Below are 6654 nucleotides of genomic sequence, written 5' to 3' on the forward strand. Positions count from 1 at the left end.
ATTGAGTTGGTCAGAGTCTACATAATTGACTAACACGTATGCATTTGCCAAGGCAAGTTCACATTAGGGTTAATTTAGACCATGCCAAACCATCCTATGTCTAGCTCACTCCGCCTTTCTGAAAATGCAGGTTGCTTGGGAGTGGGAAGATCCGCAATTTCACTATTTAGCATGGAAATGACAGTGAATATAGCTGGCCTATCTTTTGCAAATTCCTGAACACATAGCAAACCAACGTGTACGCAACGTAAAATTTCCTCGCGGAAAGAAGGATATGAAATTCGTCCTTTTTCTAGGTCTATTTCTTATTCCTTTTTATCTTTCCGTATTTAATTACCAGGAATTAAACTACATTGTTTTCCATCCGAATGAAAGACTTGTTAGATTATGAATATGGAGCACTCAATATATGCATTTATGCATGCAATCGACATCAATGGTGATGGTCGCCTCCTATCCACCTTCTTTTTTCACGAGGGAATATCAATGATAGTAACTTATCCTTGAAAATGGATAAATGCATTTCTGTAAGACTATCAAAAATTGCAACAAGGAGTTTTCTGTGAAAGACCCCATTTAATCATTTCTCTCCCAAGTCAACCAATAATCCATACAGAGAACCAGTATTTCCCAGCTTAAATTACTCTACAAAAGCATAGTTACTCTCTAAAAATCGGACTCTAAGCAAGAAGTTTGGGGTATGGACACTAGTGTATTCTGACGATGAGAAATCTGTAAAAGGTTATAGCAATGTCACAAGTCCTATTTATCGAGCTTCAAGTGCTGTGATCGAGACATTGTTAATAGAACATCTCTGTCTGTTCTGTTCGAAGGATTCTTTGTCTAAATAACCTAACCTTTCAGCAAATGCTGATTGTTTGGGAGCTAGTACATCCAAAGGCTATGTTCAGAAGGAGGGGATAGATTATAATGAGGTATTCTTTTTAGTTGTTAAGTATTCATCAATCCGTATTATGCTAGCCTTGGTTACATAGCTTGATTTGGAGTTAGCCTAACTTGATATGCAAACTGTTTTCCTACATGGAATTTGGAAGAAGAAATTTACATATCTCTACCAGATGGTTTCAAAGTCATTGGGAAAGAGAATTGGGCTTGTAAACTAAAGATTTCATTATATGGATTGAAATAATCTCCTCATCAGTGGTATAAGCGATTTGATAAGTTCATGACAGAACATGGATACACACGGAGTCAATTTGATAACTGTGTATATTTTCGCAAACTTCTTAATGGTTCTTTCATCTATTTGCTCTTATATGTGAATACTATGTTGATCGTATCGAAAAGCAAGGTGGAGTTTGATAGACTGAAAAATCAACTGAGAATTGAATTTGAAAAAAAGGCCTTGGAGAAGCTAAAAAGCTTCTTGGCATGGAGATTTGGAGAGACAAAAGAAAAGGCATAGTCTATTTGACACAAACCTAATACTTGAAGAAAATTCTAAAGAGATTTGGGGTAGATGGTAAGACCAAGCTTGTAAGTACACCTCTAGCTCTTCATTTTAAGCTAAGTGCTTCATTGTCTCCACACATAGTGGAAGAGCGCAAACATATGGCTCAAATTTCGTATGCAAATACAGTTGGTGTATTAATGTATGCGATGGTTTATGCGAGACCAAATATTTCACATGCAGTCAGTATGGTGAGCAGGTATATGCATGATCCGGGAAAGGGTCACTAGCAGGCAGTTAAGTGGATTCTATGATACATTCATGACACAATTGATATTGGTTTGAAGTTTGAGAGAGATGATAGACTCTAACAAAATTTAGTTGGTTATGTGGACTCGGACTATACTGGTGACTTAGACAAGTGTCGTCCCACAACAGGCTATGTGTTTACACTTCCTAAAGGGCCTATAAGTTGGAGGTCAATGTTACAATCAATAGTAGCTTTGTCAACAACTAAGTAGAGTATATGACAGTAACGGAAGCTTTCAAAGAAGCTATTTGGTTATATGGGTTGATTGAAGATTTGGGAATTTTTCAAGAGCACGTAGATGTCTATTGTGATAGTCAAAGTGCTATTTATCTTGCAAAGAATCGAGTTCATCATTCTCACACCAAGCACATCGATGTTCGATTTCATTTTTTAAAAGAAATTATGGATGAAGGGGATGTTCTGCTGCAGAAGATTGGTACCGTAGATAATCCAGCTAACATGCTCACAAAATATATCTTAATGATCAAGTTCCAACATTATTTGGACTTAGTAAACATCTCTCAGTGTTGAGCACCTTCAAGGTGCAGCGCTATATGGCGCATTAGAGATAGCATTGATCGATCATGAGGATTGGATGAAAAAATCTTGCCAAGGTGGAGATTTGTAGCAAATTTGTCAATATTTTTTAACCACCATCAACCACCCTCTCCTTTTTCAACCACCATCACTTCTTAACCAAACTTTCAAGGCTCTCATTTCTCCTATAAATGGAGATAAAGAGAGAGCAAGAGTGTAAGTGTAGTGAAAGTGTGGTGAGAGCAAGAGGTGTGAAAGTGTATTGAGTGCAAGTGTAATTTTGAGAGTGAAAAAACATATTTGAGAGAAACACCAAGTGTAAGAGTGAAACACTAGGTTTTGTGGGATTGTACTAGGTTGAGTTTAGTGTTTGTATCATTCCTCCAATAATATATAATCTGTTGCCTCTATGGACGTACCCGGTTTTGGAGAACCACGTAAATCTGCTTGTTTGTGTTTTTTATTTGAGTTTGTTTTCGGTCCAGTATGCACAACAAATATGTCGAATATTACCTCACTTGCCATAAATATCACAATCAGTTGATGGAGCTTCCCAAGTTTACTCCCAACTTGGCTTCCCATAATCCCATTATTGTTCTGTAAATTTTCCATGAGAAGTCAAAATATACATGAATCGGGAAGCTGGGTCTATAATTAAACTCATAGTAAAAGTGCCACCTCCTTCATCTTATAGAGTAAATCCACTTATGTAATGTTTTGAATATATAGGGATAGGAAAAGACTAGAAAGCCATTGAAGGCTTAGATGTAGGAATAAATTAAATGAGGAGTATAGTAGTAATTGACTAAATACATGATAAATATAAATAAGAAGTAAAAAAAAAACAACAAAAGAGGGATCTGGAAATTTGAGAGAGAATCAGCAGGAGAGAGAAGGGAGAAAGAAGAAGAAGAGAAAAGAGGGAGATTAGAAGGAAAATAGAAAGGAGTTGAAGGAAATAAGTTTAAAGGTAAGATTATGTATAAATATATGTTAATTAAGTTTTAATTTTAGTTTTGATAAATGTTAGGGTTTTGAAAATTTATGTTTTGGGTTAATTGATGGATTAAGTTGAATGTTATGGGTTGATTGTTATGGGTAATAGATTGTTAAGTTGAATTTGAGAGATTGTAGATAAAAATAATGATTTTGAGTTATGGTTTTGTTTGAATGGTGAATTTGTGTTAGAAATCAGGGGATAACAGTAAGTAATCTGTGAAAATTCTGGGTTTGAGGTTGAAGATGACAAAAATTCAATTTGGTCCCTCAATTTTGGAAAATTACAGTTTAGTCCCCAAACTTTGGAAAATTTACAGATTGGTCCCTGGAGCCTATTCCTAGATTTTGAACAGAATAAAAGATAAATTATGGGCAGAATTCCTGTATAGTTATAAAATTTTAACACTTTCAATTTGGTCCTTCAATTTGACAAAAATTACCATTTAACCCTAAAAATTTGATAAAATTCTAGAATGATCCCTGAAGTATAATGAGATGATTTGGACAGAAATGAGGATTGATTATGGTTATAATTTCAGTATAGTCATGGATTTATGATAATTTTAGTTTGGTCCTCCAAATGGATAAAGTTACAATTTAACCCTTAAAAATATGATAAATTACATATTAGTCTCTAGCTGTAATATTAGCTTTTGCAGATGGGTTTGATGAATAATTGAGGGTTAGTTAGTGAAGTATTACCAATTTTATTATTTATTTTATTATGGATTAGATTTCGAGAAAACCGTTAATTTTTTATTTTTTTTGGAAAATAACTAGTTAGTTCAAAAACATATAGAGTTATGGAATACATCCTTAAATAAGTGTATTAAATAAGTTATATATTCTTTTGAGTCATTCTTGAACATGTCTCCTTTATATTTAGATAATCCTAATATTCTACCGGCGGGACGTTAGTAGGATTTTCTTCGGTGTTTGCTTTTAACTTTTGTTTGCTTCAAGTCAGGTGAGTGGATAATTTTCCATATGCATGAGAAATATTATAAATATTTGATTTATTAATATGATTTGGATCATACTTCTTGATAATATATATGGTGGCTATTATCCTTGTTATGATAAGCATAATCATTTGTTGAATCCGAATTCTTGATATGAACCAATATGTATTTTGAATTGACTTCTAAATTGATAGCTCCTCATTTGATTAATGTCATGAGTTAAGCCTTGAGATATTAATATGTCTTTTTGATTATGATTATGACCCTATGGTATGTCAGTGAGAATACTCATGCTAACAGGGTAGTGTTAGTCTTTGTGCACATCGTATCTGAACCCTAGTTTGTCGGGAGAGTCACCAACATGTGTGGACTGATCATCCCATAGTACGGAGCCTCATGCTCATTGTATTTTGATTTTCTGATGAATTTTACCATATGATATTCTTGTTATGACCTATTTAAGAAACCTTTCTATAAGAACATAAAGTCATACTTGTATATATATTTCTCGTTGTTGTATTATCTCGTGTGTGTATATTGAACGTTATCTACTCACTAAGTTGTTGAACTCACACTCTCATTATTTATCATTTTCAGACTTATAGCTTAATAGCAGGTCATTTTTGTTGGACCTTCAGAACCTGCTTTTTTGGTTGTAATTCGTACATTTTCCTTTATGCCTAATTAGTGCTCAAAAACTATGCAATTATATTAATTCTTGTATTAAGACAATTCAATTATATTATGAAGTTGATTTTATTATTAATACTGCGTTGAACTCTAATTGAGTTATGATAAGTTTGGGTTCGCATAGGTATGGAACCTTGGAGGGGAACGTTGTCTATGTGCCGGTCATGAATTCAAGATTCGGGTCGTGACAACTTAGATACACAGAAATATACATTCATGGTATGCCAATAAAGTTTTGGCCACCCCATGGACCACAACACCAAAATGGATGACCATTGTACCAGATGAAGAACGCAGAAATTCCTCATGGATTAACACCAGCAAAAAAGTTTCCAACAGAAGGATTAGATGAGCTTTTCCATGACGTTACCAATATCTTATTCCCTGTTCTTACGTTAGCACTAGGTCTTATCTTTGGTAAGTAAGTATCCATAGGATACTGGAAACTTTGCCATACAAGATTTCCATTCGGTCCAGCTCTCATAACAAGGTTTCCATCATCAGAAAGTTATGCAGTTGATTGATTAAAACCAATTGTAACATTTGATGACCACAGAACCTCTCCCTGACCATTCAAAATCCCAAGATTTCCATCTTCAGATATTGTCGTCATTCCCAATTTGAACATATTGTTGGCAAAGACTATAACTTCTGGATCTTTGATGGGTTAAGAAGGAGTAATGGTATCTCCTACATCACCATAAAATGAACTGGAACATGAGAAGAAGAGGTACTGCAACTTACAGTTTCCAAGTGCCATAACTTGTTAATAAGAATGGAAGACTAATAAATGGCTAAATGACTTTCCAGAGAAAAGATATGAACAAGAAAATTTCTCTTCCTGTCCTTTTTTTTAATTCCAATCAACAGATTGTTTTTCAAAGAGAAACCATGTTTGACAATTAGAAGTTAGAAAACTTAAATGTTTTTTTGTTAATTGTTAAGTGTTGGGATGTTATTATTAATGGGCAACACCTTTGCAGTCTATCTTAAGGAGTAGGGTTACCATTGTCAAAAGACTATAATGGTAATTGCACCACCATTGACAAAAATGGTGCAACCCATGTGTTGCCACCATTAGTACCACAAATCATGCCATGATTTGTAGATCTTGTCTTACTATTGATGCCTATAAATAAAGGCATTATTTGATAGCAAAATGAAAGAAAGATAGTGTAGCCAAAGATATGAGAAATATAGGAGAGAGTAAGCTGTCAAGGGCAGCCAGTAATGGCTACCATTGCAGCACTGAGAAGAGAGAAATAAAGTGAGGTTGAGAGTTGCTGAAGAGTGGATGATTCCTCTTCTTCTATTGTTGTATATCTTGTACTCTTTCTATATATAAGAAATGGCTTTTACAGTGGATGTAGGCGATTTGTCGAACCACGTTAAATATTGTGTCAGTATGCTTAGCCTCCAATAAGTAAATATCAGTCAATTACCGGTCGGATTCCCCAACAAAAAGGGCTAGGAAATAAGAATTGCAGAGCCAATAACAATTCCCTTCTCAATAATAATTGTTATGATTCCAACAATATTAAGGGCATAAGATCTTTCTCGAATTTTAGAGCTTATACCGGCCATTTTAGCAATACCTCTAGCATGGTCACTAATGGAGACTTTGTCTATCGATTGTCAACCTGGTGGCAATGGTGCTCAATATTTTGAGAGCAACTACAACAATACCATACTTAATTACAAAAGAGAATCTAGCAAAAATGGTGATTGCCATAGCTAGGATAGGA

Source organism: Populus euphratica, unplaced genomic scaffold, assembly GCF_000495115.2.
Source record: "Populus euphratica unplaced genomic scaffold, PopEup_1.0 scaffold581.1, whole genome shotgun sequence".
NCBI lineage: Eukaryota > Viridiplantae > Streptophyta > Magnoliopsida > Malpighiales > Salicaceae > Populus > Populus euphratica.